Source organism: Anguilla rostrata, chromosome 5 (genome assembly GCF_018555375.3).
Source record: "Anguilla rostrata isolate EN2019 chromosome 5, ASM1855537v3, whole genome shotgun sequence".
NCBI lineage: Eukaryota > Metazoa > Chordata > Actinopteri > Anguilliformes > Anguillidae > Anguilla > Anguilla rostrata.
Window position 1 is genome coordinate 24342790 of NC_057937.1, and position 16377 is coordinate 24359166.

Sequence of the window (16377 nt, forward strand, 5' to 3'; positions counted from 1 at the left end):
GATGAAAAGGAAGAGGACAAACCTGCAAAAAATCAAAAGGTATATTTCAAAAACTATCTAGATACTAGCAGCATATGTATATATATATATATATATATATATTGGCTTGTCTAGCTTAATAAATAATCTGTTAGAAGTTTCTAACTTTCTCCCTCAAGGGCTGAGTGCATTTAATTTCATTTTAAGCTGCTTTAGCTGATTTCACTGAATAATTCAACTCTTTGGTAAAACAGCAGTGTCAAAATGTATTACATCCTTTCTCATGAAAAATTTATTAAACAGGGATAGTGGACAATTAACTTTTCCAGAATTATCTAGGAAGTGAAATCACATTTTATAATATGATAAATGCTTAATTTATAATAAATTATCATGTTCATCTCAAAACCTAGCCACAGCTCAAAAGTTACACATTATCTGAGAGTCACAGAATAGTGTAGATAATAAGGTTATGAACAGAGCGTCTTACAGATGGAATGGCTACAACCACCAAAGATACAGTTGGAGAAAAACGGGAAGCATTTGACAGAAATAACACTGCTATCTATCAAGCATGTTTTGTGCCTTGGGGTTGTCTGGCAGAGGAAATATTGCGCAGGTATAAAGAAGAATGGATTCAAATTAACATCAACAAATCTTTGAAATTTATTTCCCAGCTGGCTGTACACAGTGTATTAAGAACGATAGGACAAACTAATTAAGTTGAAGATGCCACATATACTAAATTGCGTGCAACATGTCTATAATTTTATTAAGCAAATCCAACAATTTTATTTCTCTTGTAAATCCAACTAGTAAATGTTTTGAGTCTACTTGATAATACTGTGTACAACCACTACCCAACATTGAGTGTGTGTAGCTGTATTGGCATAAAAGTAAAATTGTTAGACCAGCATCATTTGTGGACAAAGAAAATCCCAGTTTAGATTTAAAACACCATTGTCCATCGGATATTGATAGCAAAATCAAAAATGGACCAGATCGTGTCACCACCACGATTGCCACTATCATGTAGAAATATAAGCCAAATTGTATATAAATCTGTATTGACATAAAAGTAAAATCATTACACCAATACCATATATGGACAAAATCCCACCTTTTAGATTCATACCATAATCCGTTGGATATTTAAAGCGAAATTCCCTGCTTAAAATGGACCCTCATTTATCGTGTCACCACAACTGCTCTGACCCATATAAAATACAAGTTATCATTTTGCTATCATGGAATATTGGGCATTTATGTGAAAATACCATGAATGAATGGACACGCTTAATGTAACAAAGTTTTCAACAACAGCAGATTGGCCACATTTCACATCAATCAAGCGTACCTGTCTGTCAGGCAGAAGCTGTAGGGGAATGGGATGAAAACGGGAAGAATTAGACACAGTTTTTGAAATGACGCTGCGATCTACCAGCATGGCCTCTGCGATCGAGGTATTGGGCACCCCTGTTCTAGAGTAATGACTTCTCCAAAAGCTAAGTGGAGTCAGGTGTTCCAATCAATGACATGAGATAGGAGCTATAGGTTGGAGGTGCCCTGCCCTATAAAAAATGTACACAAAGTTTGGTTACTGCCAGAGTCTGCTCTTGTCAAGAACCTGCTCCTGTTCATGTGAACCATGTCCTGATTAAAACAGTTTTTGGAGGACCTTCAAGATCTGCTGAGATCCATAAAGCTGGAAAGGGCTACAAAAGTTTTTTTTTTGAATGTTTTTTGGGCTTTTTCAGCTTTATTTGACAAATCAGTGTAGAGCAGGGGTAACCAACAGGTCGATCACGATCGACTGGTCGATCATCAAAGCCTTCACTGTCGATCCCTAGCATTTTCGTATTTTCTAAAATAAATAAATAAATAAATAAATTTTCCATGCTCTGGCGAAAAAGAAATCAAAAACGTATTATTTCCACCCGGAATGGGAGCATGAATTTCTTTTCACATCAGCAAATGAGAAGACTATATGCCTCATGCGGTAACCTTGCCAAAACGTGGCAACCTGGAGCGTCATCATGCTACCACCCATGCTAAATTCTCGTTTAGACTCGTATCCACTCAACAGCGCATTAAGATCAAAAAGAATCTATGAACTGAAAAAAGGGCTAAAAGCACAGAAGTCGCTTTTTATCGGGCCTACAGAAAAAAAGCAAGGCAGCTACAAAGACGTCCAGGTTGCCACGTTTTGGCAAGGCTACTGCCTGTTGGCATATGAGGCGTGTCTTCTCATTCGCTGACGTAAAAAGAAATTCATGCTCCCATTCCAGGTGGAAATAATACGTTTTATTTCTTTTTCGCCGAACCCTCAGCTATATCGGTGTTGTTATGTTAGTTAAGGTGCATTCAGCGTCAATATGTTTATTTTGGCTTCCAAAAGTAAAAATAAAACTACAGGACTAACATGACAAGTGTGGTGGGGTGGGCGTGGTTTGAGCGTCGGCTGCAGAGAGAGAGTGTGAGAGGAGCGGCTCTCGGATCCTTCGTCACGACTGTCAGCTGGAGGTAATCAGCGCCGATAATTGTTAATTGTTTAATTGCGCTGATTGCCTCTGATTGCTTTCAACAGTGAGCCTGGGGTTTTTTAAAGGAAGACCGGAAGCTGGAGCGGGAGGGCTGACAACAAGACGGCTGCGGAACCGTCGTTTCTGTGTACATATCTCTGTAAAAACGCATCGGTAAATAAAAGAGCGCGGCAGTGCTAATTAAGGAATCAACTGTCTCCCGTGAGTGTGTGTTTAAACAGGAGGGGTGGCACTCACTTGCCACAACAAGGTATCTGTAAATGTGAATATTATTCATTGAATTGAGAAACTAAATATGGTGCATTGAACAGATACTATAAATATGAATATTATTTATTGAACTGAGAAACTAAATATGAATATTGTGCATTAAACAGATACTGTAAATATGAATATTTTGCATTGAACAGATAGGCCTACCGTAAATATGAATATTGTGCATTGAACAGATAACTGCATAACTGTGTCGTTCTTTGTGTGTATGTGTAGCATAAATTGCAAAAATAAATATGACAATGAACAGTCTTACTCGTGGTAAGTGGGTTTTGATTGGAAGATATCGGAGTGGTAGATCTCGGCATACATTTTGGAATAAAAAATGATCTTGGGCTTGAAACGGTTGGTTACCACTGGTGTAGAGAGACAGGAAGAACTAGGAGGAGAGAGAGGGAGAGACATGCGACAAAGGTCGGGCTCGCAATGAGCATATGGAAAGCGCTCTACGGGCTACGCAACACGTGACACCGGCTACAAAAATAGAGGAAATTCTGGATTGTTGCTACTCTCCCTAGCAGTGGGCATCCTGCGAAGACCATGGCAAGAGTGCAGCATGCAATGCTGAAGGAGGTCAAAAGGAAGCCTAGGGTAACAGCAAAGGACCTGAAAAAATCTCTTGAACTCATTAAAGTCTCTGTTCATGTCTCCACTATACGAAAAACTCTTAACAAGTATGGTATTCATGGGAGAACACCACGGGGGAAGCCACCGTTTTCCAAAAAAGAAACATTGCTGCACATCTCAAGTTTGCAGAAGACCACCTGGATGTTCCACAAAGCGTCCAGGACAATGTTCTATGGATGGATGAGACAACATTTGAACTGAAATGCACAACACTATGTTTGAAGGGAAAAAGCACTGGTCACCAACACCAAAACCTCATCCCAACTGAATCATTAGGGAGGAAGCGTCATGGTTTGGGGCTGCTTTGCTGCCTCAGGGCCTGAACAACATGCAATCATTCAGGGAAAAAGGAATTCTAAATTGTATCAAGAAAATTTACAGGAGAATGTCAGGGTAGCAGTCTGTCACCTGAAGCTTAATAAAAGTTCAGTGATACCACATGCCAATGACCCAAAACACATGAGTAAATCAACAACAGAATGGTTTAAACATTGGAATGGGATGGCTAGATCAGAGTCCAGACTGTAACCCAATTGAGATGTTGTGGCATGATCTGAAGAGGGCTGTCTATAATGGTCTATAATTCTTCCTAACCACTCTGCAAGTCTGATTGGCAGCTTTAGGAAACATTTGGTGGAGGTTATTGCTAAAGAGGTCATACCAGTTACTAGATGCAAGGGTTCACATACTTTTTCAGCCTTAACTGTGAATGTTTAGACCATGTGTTCAATAAAGACATGAAAAGTACAACTGATCATGTGTTATTACTTTAAGTAGAATGTGTTTGTCTATTATTGTGACATAAATGAAGATCAGACCACATTTAATGAGTAATTAATGCATAAATCCAGATGATTCCAAAGGATTCACAAACTCTTTCTTGCAAATGTACCTCAAAATCTACCATGAATTACTTAAACGTATGAATTGTATACAGTCTCACTGGTCAGCAATCTGGAGCACCTTGAATCCAAATCAGCATAGTACTCTATTTATCATAACAGGTACATTATGCATAAAAAAAAACTAAGTCAATTTTCAGGTGGTCTGATATCTTTCAGAAGGCTAACTCTTTGGCTTTTATTCTAGAGCACAAGTGCAAGTCCTGTTAGGCCATCTGGTTGTGTCACTTAGTTTATCAACAGTAGTTGGCAACATCAGTCACGCTTTTGGGTGTTAAGGATAAATATATTGTGTGTTTTTAATGGGTACTGCATGGTAATGAAAAAGCATCATCCTATGTATAAATCTAAATAGTGCTAAAAATATCCTCCTACCACAGCAGCCGGTCCATCTGTTGTCTATCCTGTGCAGCCCATTGTAATTAAGCCAAGGTATGCTCTATCTCATGAAAAACACATTTTCAATGTACAAAAATGGCAAGTTACTCACACATACAAAGCACTGTCTATAAGTCATTACTTCAGATCTAGGCCTGCCATTAAAAGTATTGATATCAAAACTGTGCCAAGTGCCATGAAACAATATTGGCTATCTTAGCTCACACAGATTAAACAAGCTGTATTCCACAGTAATGCTGCCCAATGTTTCCTCAATTCGTTCAAGTCATTTGGCCCTGTGTGTACAAGTATACGGTACATTAATGGGGCAAACATATGTGGATAGGTTTGTAAGATTGTATATTTATTTAATAGGTCTCAATATGTGTAAGTAATATCTGTATTTCTGTTCCACCCGCCCAGTGTTTGAATTACGGGCAGAATTAGGGGGTCTGACCCCCATAACTAAGATTGGACCCCCCCAAAAGAGGTAAAAACAACAGGTCGGGGGTGTCGGAATATTTATATATCCTTCTTACCTGTAATCGTAAATATTACAATATATTTCCCATCAGAGGATATATAAATATTTTGTCACCCCCAACCTCTTGTTTTTAACTCTTTTGGGGGGGTCCAATCTTAATTATGGGGGTCAGACCCCCCCCAAATCCGCCCGTAATTCGAACACTGCACCCCCCCCCCCCCCCCTTATTCTGTAGTGTGAATGATTGTATGTTTTTTTGGTATAAATGTGTTTATAAATGTGAATTTTACATGCTGCTAGGGAAATGTCTCCATGGAGATAATGAAGTATTCCATGTATGTGTGTATGTATGTATGTGCAGTATTTATTTAACAATCAGTATTTCTTTGAAATGAGAAATATACAAGGACTTGTACATTTTGTAAAATGAACTTGACAACAAGAAATAAATGTGTTTTCTGGAGGAATATCCTTTCTTTAGGTATTGTCCAGCAGTTTCATACAGTCATGCAAATGGCATGCATGAGGCATTTGTTGTTACTACACAGTTTGATGTGACACAAAGTTTGAATGACAACATCAGATGGCAAGATTAAGAAAACACAGGGCCAAATTACTTGAAAGAATTGAGGAAACATTGGGTAACACTGCTGTGGGATACAGCTTGTTTAATTTGTGTGAGCTAAGATAGCCAAAATTGTTTCATGTAACAATTTTGATAACAATACTTTTAACCCCTTTGCGCACATGCCAAATCTGGCCAATCCTTGCCCATTTAGGGGGTACCCTATTTAAAGCTTTATAACTCCAGATGTGAACACCACAGAGACTTGAAAAATGGCTTAAATGAAGCAAGACATTTACAATACTGCCTTAGATTACTTTATATTCATAATTCCGGAATAAATAAAGTGCCACAAATGCAATTGTCTAGGCAAAAAATATAAAATGAGTTTGCTCTTTTTTAGTTCACAGTGAAATACTGGGAGATTGCATATATACAGCAGGTTAAAGTATACATGTCCTGGATCAAAAACTTCTTGACCACAAGTTCATAAAATCTAAGGGTGGATATGTAGAACTACTAAAGATCTATGAAGCAAAAACTGAGCAGTGTACCCAGCGTCTCAAAATCTACCCAAAATGTCTAAATTATGCATTTCTGTAAATCACAACAAATTCATGTATTTCACTACAAATCAACTGTTTTTACTCAAGAAACTCACTGTTGCATCATTTTCAAGTGGTAATTACAAGCTTTCTGTCAGTACAGTGGTCTAAAATAGCTAGAGGTCCAGAAACATATCCAAAATCTCTTCAAAAAGGAATATAATGCTTTTTGTCCATTGTAAAGCATACAAATGATCCCCTTATGAAGGTTTAAGATGAAACATTGATATCAGATTTAAACATAATGCAAAAATATTGTCACACAATGCTGTACAGTACCTAAATGTGTAATAATTAACTCTTGTATGTATTTCTATACTCTGTACTCTCGTATGTTTTCTTGTATGGGGATGGGACGATATGAAAACAATTTTCAACCGTCCACCACATTTTGGCAATGTTCCAACACTCTTGTCATCACTGTTGTATGCATCACAAAAACTACTAACTAACGCTTACATTACAGTGTGAAATATCTATATTATATAATACCACTAACCTATTTAAAGACACTCAATTTCAAAAATAACGTTTATAACCTAAATATTTTAGCAGTAATACTTGCATAGTGTAACCGGGTTGAAATTATATCTTTAATTTTGTTTGAAACTTCACCAAATCCTGATAAATATTGAAGAACTTTTGTTTTCTTTACGTTCAAGGTGTGTTTTGTAGCTTATTCAAACAGAAGTGTTAATACCTGTACTGTCACTTTAAGAGGTCGCAGTTTTGACGTCAATGCTGCACCACTCTCAGTCTGTGCCTTGCTAACTGAGAGGAGGTATGTATTATTTTCCTGGTCATAGTCAAACATTTATCTGTTTGACAATTTTTTCAATCGACCCTTAGAGACCAGAACACCAGGGCCTAGAGTCATGGCATTAGACACTCCACAGCTTACCTCGACATGTTATGTAGATCATGCCATGCCAAGCCAAGTCGAGCAGAACACAGACTTAGACTCACTCATTACACAGTTAGCTGAAAACCTAAGTGAATCCATTACAGCTCAGCTGCAATCTGACAGGAGCACACACAGCACTAGAACTCCTGAACAGCCCTCCGAGACGACACTGCCTAACGTCAAGGTTGTCATGCAAGGGAGCCTCCTATATTCAGGGGTGATGGCTCAGACAAATTCACAGTTCATGAGTGGGAAAATCTCATGACTTTGTACTTAAGGAAGCGAGCCATTCCAGTTCATGAGCATTCAGAAGAAATCCTGGCTAGGCTAATAGGCAAAGCAGGGGATGTGGTGAGAATAAAGCTGCGTAACAACACATCTATCGACCACGCTGAGAATCCCCATATGATTTTCGATATTCTGAAACAGTACTTTAGCAAACTGACATACTTGAGCATGCCCTTGGCCGATTTCTGTAATACACTGCCCATGCCAGGTGAAGATGCTATGGAGTACTGGATTAGGCTAAATAAAACAGTGGATGTAGCGGATGAATGCTTGAAAAGGCAAGGCCGTAGCATTGGTGACCTGAGCCATGAGGTCAGCATGATGTTTATCAAACACTGCACAGACCAGTCTCTCGCAAATGTTTTCAAGTTCAAGTCTGCAGAGAAATGGTTGGCCTGCGAAATCCAAGAAAGGCTTGATGAGCACATGCAGGAGAAGAAAACTCGAGCTGCAGCTGTTACCACTTAAGCCAAACACAGTAGAGCACAAAGTCCGTTCCCAGTGTCAGTTTTCTAAAATTGTTATTCATGTCGGCGCTATCCGGTTGAAGCAATCGGAAATCACCAAAGATAACTTTAAATCGGTGTGTGTGAATTGGCGAAATAGATGTCTGGGTCAGTTATTTGCTCTGACCCTATTCCCTCTTGGCGTGGTGACAAAATCTACAGCAGATTGACATCACTAAATCGCTGGTTGTCTGTTTGGTGCCCTGCAAATGGTGTTGGCTTTATAGACCACTGGAATACTTTCTGGGGGAGGCCTGGTCTTTTGAAAAGAGATGGTATTCACCCCTCGTGGGAGGGTGCCGCTCTTATCTCTAGTAATTTATCGTATAGTCTTAGAAATTCCATTTCCTGACACACCAGAACCAAGGCCAGGCAGCAGACCTACTGTCTTACACAGTTTTCTGCTTGTTCCCAAAAACTGCTGCCCAGGGTACATGCTATTGAGATAGTGTCTGTCCCTCGACCAAAATTAAGCCTTGCTAAGAAGCCCATTAGGGGTGTTTGTACGGCTAATCTGCAAAAAATCTGACCTTGTTATTCTACTAATAATGCGGCTGACCAAACTCAGCTAAAAACTCAGCTAAAAATTGGATTAATTAATATCAGATCACTAGCCCCTAAGGCAACTCTTGTAAATGAATTAATTACTGATCACCAAGTGGAAATCGTATGTGTAACTGAAACTTGGCTTAAAACTGATGAATATATTGCCTTAAATAAATCCACCCCTCCTGGCTACAGCTATACTCACGTTCCCTGTCTGACGGGTCATGGCGGTGGTGTCGCTGCTGTATATAATTCTAATCTTTTTGCTACTTTGAAATCCGGCTTCAAATGTAACTTTTGTGAAGTGCTTGTTCTCAGTTTTGCACATCCGGACAAAAAAGCAGTCAGTTTTATCCTTGCAATTGTATACAGGCCACCAGGGCCATACAGTGGCTTTTTACTTGAGTTTGCTGATTTCCTTTCCAGCCTGGTTGTTAATTCAGATGAAGTAGTAATTGTAGGGGACTTCAGTATTCACATGGATAGTGAAGGCGATCCTCTCAGATAAGCATTCTTGTCTATCATTGAATCTATTGGCTTTGATCAACATATACATCAGTCCACACATTCTCATAACCATACCCTTGATCTGGTCTTAACTTATGATACAGAAATAGCAAATATAACAGTTATGCCTAATAACCCTGTGCTATCTGACCATTATTTTATTACTTTTCAACTTTCACAAGTCTGTCATGTGTCACCAGATCCTTCATTCTACCTTAGCCGTAAGCTTTCCTCCAGGAATGCAAATGCTTTCATTAATGAGCTCCCAGGCTCATTTGTGCACTGTGGGGATTTTCTTGGCTCCCACCCAAACACATACAAAAATGCAAGCATTAGCTCAATTGATCAGCTGACAGACAACATAAATTACGTACTTTCCAGAACCCTGGATACTATCGTACCTCTTAAGAAGAGGAAAGTCTGCTATAAGAAATTAGCACCCTGGTACAATGACCATACTCATGCTCTCAAACAAGCTTCACGCCAACTTGAGCGCAAATGGCGTTCTACTAAATTGCAGGTATTCCTCCAGGACTGGAAAGACTACAAACTTATAAACATGCCCTCTCCACAGCACGTTCCTCATACTTCTCTACTTTAATAGATGAACATAGAAACAATCCTAGGCACCTGTTTAACACTGTTGCCAGACTGACTAAGAATCAAGTTGATCCATGTGTCTCAATATCATTTAGTAGCAATGACTTCATGAATTTCTTTGATGACAAAATTATAAAAATCAGGGACAAGATTCAAAGTTCTCCTATCACCCCTCATAGGGTCTGCCCTTCCATCCACTCAACGCATGGATGCAGAATCTTCAGAAGAATCTTCAGAAAGACGGGCGGCCTATCTGAACTCTTTTGCTCCAATAGATCTCATGGAGTTTAATGCCATAGTTAATTCCTCAAAATCTTCTACTTGTCTTCTAGACCCTATCCCTATGAAGCTTTTCAAGGAGCTACTACCAGTGATCGGAACACCAATGTTACATGTTGTCAATGCGTCTTTAGCATCTGAACACATACCACAAACTCTTAAACTTGCAGTCATCAAACCCCTTCTTAAGAAGCCAAACTTGGATGTGAATTACCTATCTGACTACAGGCCTATCTCGAACCTCCCGTTCCTTTCTAAAATACTAGAAAAGGCCATTTCAAAACAACTTGGTTCATTTTTGCACTCCAGTCATATATTGGAAGTTTTTCAATCTGGTTTTAGACCCTCTCACAGCACTGAAACAGCCCTGGTGAAAGTACTCAATGACCTACTCCTCGCTTCAGACAATGGCTGCATTTCTGTACTTGTGCTTTTAGACTTAAGTGCAGCATTTGACACAGTTGATCACCTCATCCTTCTGGATAGACTTGAAAATCTTGTCGGCCTCCGTGGACAGGCACTCTCTTGGTTCAGATCATACCTATCAGACCGATATCAATTTGTGCATTTTAATAATGATTCCTCTTACCAATCCAGGGTTAGATATGGAGTACCACAAGGATCTGTGCTTGGACCTTTGCTCTTCTCTCTTTATATGCTCCCCCTGGGACAAGTTATTCACAAACATGGCATTAATTTCTACTGCTATGCAGATGACACCCAGTTGTATCTATCAGTTAAACCTGATTACGTTATCCAGCTGTCAAAGATCAAAGCCTGTCTTATATACATAAAGGAATGGATCACCCAAAATGTTCTCTTGCTAAACTCCGATAAAAGATAATGATAGTGGGGCCCAAGTCCCTGAGATGCAAACTATCTGACTATATGCATAACATTGATGAAATCTCCATTACTTCAAGTGCTATAATCAAACATCTTAGTGCTATTCCACATCTTGCATTTGATATACATAATAAAAACATCTCTAGGGTTGCTTTTTATCACTTGAGAAATATCTCAAAAATTTGGAAAATACTGTTCTTACATGATGCAGAAAAGCTAGTTCATGCTTTTGTTACTTCAAGATTAGATTACTGCAATGCTCTTTTGTCTGGATGTGCAAATTCCTCTCTGAAAGGGCTCCAGCTAATTCAAAATGCAGCAGCTCGTATTCTCACTAGAACAAGGAGATTCGAGCACATCAGGCCAGTGTCAGCATCGCTTCACTGGTTGCCAGTTAAATTCCGAATAGACTATACGATACTACTTCTTACCTTTAAAGCCTTACATGGGCTTGCCCCTTTCTACTTAAATGATTTACTTCTTCCTTATATTCCCTCACGAACACTCCGTTCGCAGGGTGCAGGCCTCCTTGTTATTCCTAGAATAGCTAAAAGTACCATAGGTGGTACAGCCTTCTCCTGCCGTGCTCCCCTCCTGTGGAACAGGTTGCCTGCCCATGTTTGGGGCGCAGACACTATCACCTTATTTAAAGCTAGGCTCAAAACATATCTTTTTAGTCTCTCCTATATTTGAGGGGCAGGAGTGGGTGGCAGGCATAGCTATAGAGTCTCTGGTGGACTGAGCGGTTAGTGCTGTCACTGGATCATCATTGGTAGTGCTGTGTTAAGCTGAACCGGTCATGGTCTGGTGATGACTGTCTCAAGCCTGCCCTCATGGCTGCGTTGGCCCCTGCCTCTGTTTCCCTTAGCTATGCTGCCATAGCCTTATTCTGCCGGGGTTTTCCTTATCGCACACAGGCACCTCTGTCTCTTCTGCTCTGCTTGCTAATCTACCATTTGAACCCCCTAACAATGTTTTTTTCTCATTTTCCTCGGCTCTGGGCACCTGCCTGGAGCTCTAGCCCAAGTTTGCTGAGCACCACCCCCCTGGCCCAGAGCTCCAGCTCCAGCCCCAGGCCAGCTAGACCAGCTGGGCACCCCCGCCTCCTGCCACTATTGACTTTCCATAACAAACCGGTGCCTGCCCGCGGCAGATGGGTTCCCCCTCTGAGTCCGGTTTTGCTCAAGGTTTCTTTCTGCTATCAGTCAGGGAGTTTTTCCTTGCCACTGTTGCCCTAGGCTTACTCTTTGGGGGGCGGTTCTCTGTAAAGCTGGTTTGTGACAAAGCTCCTTTGTTACGTGGATGAATCTGTGATGGCCGCACCACTTGCCGCACATCAGTTCTAATGTCGGTAACCACCGACATTATAATTGCTCACTTATCTTGCATCATTAGTTTGGATTTGTGTTCTTTCTCCATTTTCTTTGTCTTACATGTTTGTTTGCTGCTTTGGAGAGGTCTTGCATGCACTTCCTTTTTGACCGGCAAAGGGCTAGCAAACTGAATGGGCTGAACTAAAATACAGGAAGAAGGGTGGTGGGAGATACCAACTCCCTGAGAAGAGTGGCGAAGTTCGACCCATTAATTAAAGATAACTTGAAACGGATGTTTGTTTAATGATGATTTATTTATTGTCATTTTGTATTGGCAGGGAAGTATTTTAACTGTGTAACTGTAAATTATATGTAAAAAGATTAATGTAATTTATAGTTTATTAGTTGTCTTCCCCCATGTCTCTGTCTTGTTTTGGCCATACTTTTGCCATGTATTTTGAGTTTTGTTCTGTTTAGTTGACCCGAGTTCTGCTGGGCCCATGAACAGCTCTTTATCATTTTTTTGTAACTGTCGTTATTTTTATTGAAGCATTTTTTTGTCTGGTTTTTGTTCCCATGTATTTATATTTTTTGGGAAAATAAACCCCTAATTTGAGCACTCTACCTATGACTCCTTGTGCCTAACTGTTTGGTCCCTCACAGAATCCCTCTCTGAAGTCTGTAACCTAGCTCATACAGTGGGCTCCAGAATTATTGGCACCCTTAATAAAAATGAAGAAAAAAGGCTGCATATAATAACTGACACAGATAATAATCTATATGTTATGTTCAAACGTATGGGAAAACTATATACTTTTATTTCAATACATTTACTCTCATGCTTCAATGTTTTTTTTATTAAGTAATCTAATTTTTTCTGAAAACCATAGGTGCCATAATTATTGGCACCCCTAACAATTATTGTAAGTAAAATCAAACACAATTAAATTGGCAATACAATTTTACTTCATTTAGTTCATCTCAGTCTAAAGGAACTATATTGTGTCATTCCATCACTTCCAGTTTCACTAGAGAATAAAAATGAGGTAACAAGCATACAAAATCCCTTCGTCATCCATCAGCATAGAAAAGCCAAATAACTGTCAATTCAGAAGAGACCGATGGTAATTTACCGTCAGAAGTCTGGTAATGGGTACAAAAAAAGACATACACGGTTAAACATACCACCTAGCACTGTAAGGGCAATAATAAAAAGGTGTAAAACATATGGAATGGTTGCAAATTTGCCAGGAAGAGGAAGCAAGTGCATGGTGTCCCCATGGACAGTGAGGAAGATGGTGAGGGAGGCCAATAATAACCCAAGGATCACTGTTTAAGAATTGCAGAGATTGGTTTGTTTCTTGCGGTCAACAAGTCTAAAAAAAACATAAAATGGCACCTCCATACCAACTAACTCTTTGGAAGGGTGGCACAAAGACTGCCCTTACTGAGCACAATAAACAAAATCAAGAATCTGGAGCTTGCCAAACCTCATTGGAATTATGACTGGAAGAGAGTGCTATTGTCAGATGAGACCAAAATTGTACGTTTTGGCCATACACACCATCTACATGTTTGGCGGCAAAAGAGGAATGCATACAGGAGAAGCACCTCATACCTACGGTCAAATATGGAAGTGGGTCATTGATATTTTGGAGATGTTTTGCTGGCAGTGTTCCCGGGGCACTATTTTAGATCAGTGGCACAATGAATTCAACAAAGCACCAGGAAATTCTGGCAGAAAATGTGGCTGTCTCTGCTAAGAAGCTAGGACTTAGTCATAGGTAGATTGTCCAGCAGGACAATGACTCCAAGCATACATCAAAACAAAACAGAAATGCTTAAGTGAAATCAACATCCATGTTTTCCAATGGCCATCTCAGTCTCCAGACTTAAATTCCATCAAAAACCTGTGGTCTGAAATGAAGGGGGTGGGGGGTGTCCATAAGCGCAAACCTAAAGATATCAATGATTCTGAAAAGTTCTACACGGAGCAATGGTCAAAAATCCCTCCAAATGTGTTCTCTAAACTTATCACAAATTATAGGTCTCATGGCTGTCATCTTTGCCAGGGGTATTTTCACAAAGCATTAAACCAGGGGTGCCAATAATTGTGGAACCTGTTTTTTGGGGAATTTTTTTTTAAATTAAAAAATGTAAGACTTTGGTTGATTCCAATGAATCATTAATCAAGCACACTAGTTTACACATGTTGGAAAATAAAGGTTATGTCAATAACTGTATTATTTTTTAGTTTAGCCATTTTTTAAATCATTTTTGGGCATATTTATCAAGGGTGCCAATAATTCTGGAGCCCAATGTATATATGAGGACAGCTGCGCCAAAGCACCTAAGGGGTCCCGAATAGTCATTCAAGCCACTCAGAAGATCCAAGCTTTCAGTGAGCTGTTCTATGCTCCTGTCCTTGTCAATCACAGCGTGCAGCTCTATAGCATGTAGCATCAGCGAAAATGCAGTAAAGAAACTCAGCTCTGCTGGTGTTTTGCCTGAGAAGCAGCACCCTGAAGAGAACATTGTCTTAATTTGCTGTGGTGGTCTGCAGACTCGGCCTGCAGGCTTTTATGACTTGGAGAAGCAGCTTTATGGCGTTTGTTGTGTTGTACCCACTTTAGTGGTGCCCGGTCAGCATGACAATCTCATCTTGGGCTCAAATGTCATCAAACACGTGATTCATGTCCTGAAGAGTGGTAGCGACTACTGGGACATTGCATCTAGACATGAACATCAGTCTGATCCTGATATCGAGCATTTCTTGTGGATGTTCACCAATGTCAAGCGCTGGAGAGGAAGTGTGGTTCCTGACAAAATAGGCACTGTCAAGCTCACCCAAGCAGTGATGCTCCTACCCAGGCACAAGCACTTAGTCTGGGGCAGACTCCCTGCTAACGCGCATATGTCACCTGGCAGCACCGTTGTTGTGGAGCCAACCAACTCCAAAGCCATGCCATGAGGTGTTCTAGTGTGTTGTCTTGTCATACCTCTCTGGGGCGATAGGTGGGTGCCCATGACAGTTGTCAATCCATTTAACAAAACCATCACACTGAAAAGAAATTGCAAATTAGCTGATGTGTTTCCATGCTTGGCAATTGAGGATCTAGATGCTTTCCAGGGTCTACATGTAGCTTCAGAGAAACAGCAACCGGGCGCAGAGAAACAGGAACCTGACACAGAGAAACAGCACTCTCACGCAGAGAAACTGGAACCTGACAGAGAAACAGCAATCTCATGCAGAAAAACAGGAACCTGACACAGAGAAACAGCAACCTGACGCCTCATCCACTGCCTGTCCTGCTGCTCAGTTGGCCAAAAGTCAGAGTTGGGCCTAAGTGACATCGAAATCGGCTCATGACAGGTTAGTGAAGCCTGTAAGTCTCGGCTTACACAGCTGCTAACTGAATATCAAGACATCTTCTCCAAGCACCCACTGGACTGTGGTGAGGTCAAGAGAGACACGCATCGCATTCCTCTCACTGATGATCGCTTACCGTACAAGAGAGTCCCCCCAGCCTATTATCAGAAATTGGGGCAGGTTCTGACTGATATGGAGAAAAAAGGGATTATCAGGAAGTCCTCAAGTGAGTATGCTTCGCCTCTGGTGATGGTGTGGAAGAAAGACGGTGGGTTGCGGATTTGCACTGACTTCAGGTGGTTGAATGCCCAAACCTTGAATTATGCCCATCCCTTGCCTGTTTGGCTGCTCTTGGTGGCAACTGCCTCTTTAGCACAATGGACCTCACCTCTGGCTTTTTCAACATCCCAATGCACAAAGACGACAAGAAGTACACAACGTTCACGACTCCCCCTGGACTGCATGAATATAATCTCATGCCACAGGCTCTGTGTAATAGTCCAGCGTCCTTTATTTGGATGATGACTGGAATCTTTGGGGACATGAACTTCACAAAACACCTTGACGATCTTCTTGTCTTTGCGCCGTCAGAGGATGAGGCCCTGTCCAGACTCCATACAGTGTTTCAGAGGTTGCGAGAGAACTGCTTGAAACTGGCTCCTAAGAAGTGCCATCTGCTACAAAAACAAATCAGATTCCGTGGCCATGTCATCAATGGTGGGGTTGTGTCTCTCAATCCTGCCAAGGTGGAGGTCATCACCAACATGAAGGTACAAGACCTCATGGAGGACGATGGGTGCACACCTTCTGTTCGAAGAATCAAATCATTCCTTGTCATGGTGTTTTATTACCAACACTTCAT

At 40.6% G+C, this 16377-nt stretch overlaps 1 protein-coding gene across 2 annotated transcripts in view; it reads right to left on the bottom strand.

Annotated features, from left to right (window-relative positions):
- Nucleotides 1-16377, bottom strand: part of rapsn (receptor-associated protein of the synapse, 43kD) — a 256201-nt gene that overhangs the window by 196288 nt on the left and 43536 nt on the right. The window lies entirely within an intron of this gene.